The sequence below is a fragment of the Budorcas taxicolor genome, chromosome 13 (assembly GCF_023091745.1).
Source record: "Budorcas taxicolor isolate Tak-1 chromosome 13, Takin1.1, whole genome shotgun sequence".
Taxonomy (NCBI): Eukaryota; Metazoa; Chordata; class Mammalia; order Artiodactyla; family Bovidae; genus Budorcas; species Budorcas taxicolor.
The window spans coordinates 16,147,997-16,152,095 of record NC_068922.1 but is presented as its reverse complement, the minus strand read 5'-3'; the positions used below and the strand labels follow the sequence as shown (position 1 = coordinate 16,152,095).

The 4,099-nt window shown below is 45.0% G+C and overlaps 1 pseudogene; it reads right to left on the bottom strand.

The window, feature by feature from the left end:
- Positions 1-3,680: 3,680 nt before the first annotated feature.
- LOC128058964 (uncharacterized) lies at positions 3,681-3,773 on the bottom strand (annotated as a pseudogene).
- Between the last annotated feature and the right edge of the window lie 326 nt (positions 3,774-4,099).

Genomic DNA, 4,099 nt, shown 5'->3' with positions numbered 1-4,099 from the left:
ATGTTCAGTGCTGGCTTGTGGGGCTCACAACTCTACCCATCACTTTGTGGGCAGAGCTGGAGGAATATATGGGGGAGACACTTCACACCCACTGAGACTCACGGGTCACGTATTTCTCAACAAGCACAGGAAGTCTTGCTCTTTCCCAAGAAGAAATAGTTCTAGGCCCTTGATGTGGCTGTAAAGGGAGCTTCTCTGCCTAGGAACTGGGTTTTGCTGAGGCTCTTCCTAGACCTGGCATCCAAGCCCAGCAGGGTGTGAGCAGCGAGCCAGTGTGACTGGTTCTCTGGGCGACGGCAGTAATGGGGTCACTGACGAGCCATCCCTCCTGTGTGCTTCAATGGCACAAGCCCAGAATACCTGTATTCCTCCTGGGGACATACCTGGGGCCAGTCTGACTCTGCCAATACCATTCTCTATTTCCAGATACTTCCCTCAACCCTGCGTGTGAAGCCCTTTTATAGGGAAGATCTCCTTTCCTAGGAGTCAGTTTTTCCACCCCCTAGCATGGAGCACTGCTAGATTGTGGGTCACTCTTGTCCTATAGTTAATTAGCTGATCAAAGGTGGTTTCTCCTGAACAACTGGTCTACCCCATAACACCTGGCCTGGTCCTGTGTGTGACTCATGTTGGTGAGCCCTCCTCCGTGTGACTTCAGAAATCCTCTGTGGCATTCCTCCCTACCCCTTGCCTTGTCCCATAGCTCCTCCTTCTGACATCTGAAATTCCAGTTAAACCATATTCCTCTTTGTATTAGTCAGCTTCTCCAGAGAAACAGAACAAATAGGATATATATAGACAGACAGATATACAAAGGAGATTTATTGTGAGGGATTGGCTTGTGTGATGTTGGAGGCTGAGAAGTCCCACAATCTGCCATTTGTAAGCTGGAGGCCCAGGAAAGCCAGTAGTATGGTTCTGGTCCAAACCCGAAGGCCTGAGAACCAGGGTTCTACTGGAGTGAGTCCCAGTCTGGGTCTGGGAACCAGAAGTGCTATTGTCTGAGGGCAGGAGAAGATGGAAGCCCCAGTTCAAGGAGAGAGAGCAAATTCATCTTTCCTATGCCTTTTTGTTCTATTCAGGCACTTCATGGATTGAATGATGCCCACACACATCAGAAAGGGAGATCTTTATGTTCTCTAGACAAATGCTAATGTCTTCTGAAAACATCCTCCTAGGCACACCCAAAAACAGTATTTTACCAGCTATTTGGGCATCCCTTGGCCCAGTCAAGTGGACAGTTAAATTACCCATCACTTAAAGTTTTGTCAAGAATGCAGATGCTGTTCAGAGAGGCAATAGCTCAGCTGCCCAAGAGCAGCTATGGACATCTTGATGAAAGACCATCACATTTTCGCTTAAAGCCTAAGCTTTAGGAGTGCATAGGGCTGGGCTGGGGCCTACAGGAAGAAGGAAAGGAGATGTACATTTGGGTGGGCAGATAGAGGAAGCTGAAGATTCCTTTCTCTACTTTACAGTTTGTCTCTGGCTGGGCTAGCTTTGGACCAGGTGTGAGAGAGAGGGACAGAGTACAGAGGTCCGCTGGGACCCTAAGTCCTTCTTCCCAGACCTCTGCCAAAGCTAACGATGCCTGAAAAGTAAGGTCGATGCACCAGTGAGCTGGGTGAGACCTGAGGGCTGTGGAGGAACCCAGCCTGGCCGCCCCACCCTGTCCACTGAAAACAAGGGGGAACCCGGAGTGCAGGGGCCATGGGCTTCATATTCTGTGGATTAGCCTGGCCGCCCCACCCTGTCCACTGAAAACAAGGGGGACCCCGGAGTGCAGGGGCCATGGGCTTCATATTCTGTGGATTTGCCTGATGACTAAGGACACCTTCTCCGAGTCAGGTTTGTTGAGCTTGGCTCCTGGAGTGCATTGTTTTCTTTCCTTTTTAAGACATGTGAAGTCCTTTGATGAGCTGATGTTTTATATTTCATGTTTTCTCATGCCAAATGAGCACTTATTATTATCTACAATTACAAAAGCATTTGGTGTTTTCTGAGCTTCGCTAGCTTCAGATTCCAAGAATATTTTGCTTTTTATACAATAGAGGGGTTCTGAAGCAGTTGTATGTAAATTAGATTTCTGACAATTTAGTAGTGCTTAAAATTCACTGGTGACCAAAAGGAAACTTCTGGTGGATTTTTTGGGTGAGAAATAAAATTAACATTCTGTAATGATAATAGCTGCCTCTGTTCTAGACAAAGTGTCATTGAGATTTCGGGTTGGCGATTTTTTTCATTAATTAGTTAAAGTATTAATTTGTGTTGGGGGGTCTTTGTTGCTGTGCGTGGGCTTTCTCTAGTTCCGAGGAGTAGAAGCTGCTCTCTAGTTGTGCTGTGTGGGCTTCTCACTGTGGTGGCTTTCCTTGCTGCAGAGCACGTGCTCTAGGGTTGCATTGGCTCAGTAGTCGAGGCACGTGGGCTTAGATGCCTTGTGGTGTGTGGCATCTTCCCAGAGCAGGGATTGAATCCATGTCCCCTGCATTGGCGGGTGGATTCTTAACCACTAGACTACCAGGGAAGTCCTGGGTTGGTGTTTTTATTTTTTTTTAATTTTTATAAGCATATGTTTATTTTTATTTTTTTTAATTTTTATTTTTACTTTATTTTACTTTACAATACTGTATTGGTTTTGCCATACATTGACATGAGTCTGCCATGGGTGTACATGAGTTCCCAATCCTGAACCCCCCTCCCACCTCCCACCCCATATTATCTCTCTGGATCGTCCTCGTGCACCAGTCCCAAGCATCCTGTATCCTGTATCGAACATAGACTGGCGATTCGTTTCTTACATGATAGTATACATGTTTCAATGCCATTCTCCCAAATCATCCCACCCTCTCCCTCTCCTTCAGAGTCCAAAAGTCTGTTCTTTACATTTGTGTACCTTTCGCTGTCTCGCATACAGGGTTATCATTACCATCTTCCTAAATTCCATATATATATGTGTTAGTTAAGCTGTATTGGTGTTTTTCTTTCTGGCTTACTTCACTCTGTATAATCAGCTCCAGTTTCATCCACCTCATTAGAACTGATTCAAATGTATTCTTTTTAATGGCTGAGTAATACTCCATTGTGTATATGTACCACAGCTTTCTTATCCATTCATCTGCTGATGGACATCTAGGTTGCTTCCATGTCCTGGCTATTATAAACAGTGCTGCGATGAACATTGGGGTACATGTGTCTCTTTCAATTCTGGTTTCCTTGGTGTGTATGCCCAGCAGTGGGATTGCTGGGTCATAAGGCAGTTCTATTTGCAATTTTTAAGGAATCTCCACACTGTTCTCCATAGTGGCTGTACTAGTTTGCATTCCCACCAACAGTGTAAGAGGGTTCCCTTTTCTCCACACCCTCTCCAGCATATATTGCTTGTAGACTTTTAGATCGCAGCCATTCTGACTGGTGTGAAATGGTACCTCATTGTGGTTTTGATTTGCATTTCTCTGATAATGAGTGGTGTTGAGCATCTTTTCATGTGTTTGTTAGCCATCCGTATGTCTTCTTTGGAGAAATGTCTATTTAGTTCTTTGGCCCATTTTTCGATTGGGTCATTTATTTTTCTGGAATTGAGCTGCGTAAGTTGCTTGTATATTTTTGAGATTAGTTGTTTGTCAGTTGCTTCATTTGCTATTATTTTCTCCCATTCAGAAGGCTGTCTTTTCATCTTGCTTAAAAATATGGAACACTTCACGAATTTGCGTGTCATCCTTGCACAGGGGCCATGCTAATCTTCTCTGTAGTATATGTGCTGCCGAAGCAAGCACTGGGTTGGTGTTTTTAGAGGAAGGTGTCCTGTAACATACATGCTTACTGGTCTTGTATCCTCTATGGAGTTCTGTCTTTTCTGCAATTTTTTTTTCCTCCGCCACTTTTATTTTAATTGGACTATGACTCACAGAACAAGTCAAGCATGTTGAAAGCCAGACTAAGACATTCAGGGATAGTCCCCAGAACCCCCAGGGCTGGCAAACACCTTGGCTGCAGGGGAAGCCATCCGTTTCCTCAACTGGTCCAACAGGCAAAATATATTAATAATTATAGTTTGCAGTGCTTGTTAAAGCAGCTGGTGGAGGGAGAGCAGGTTGAGCTG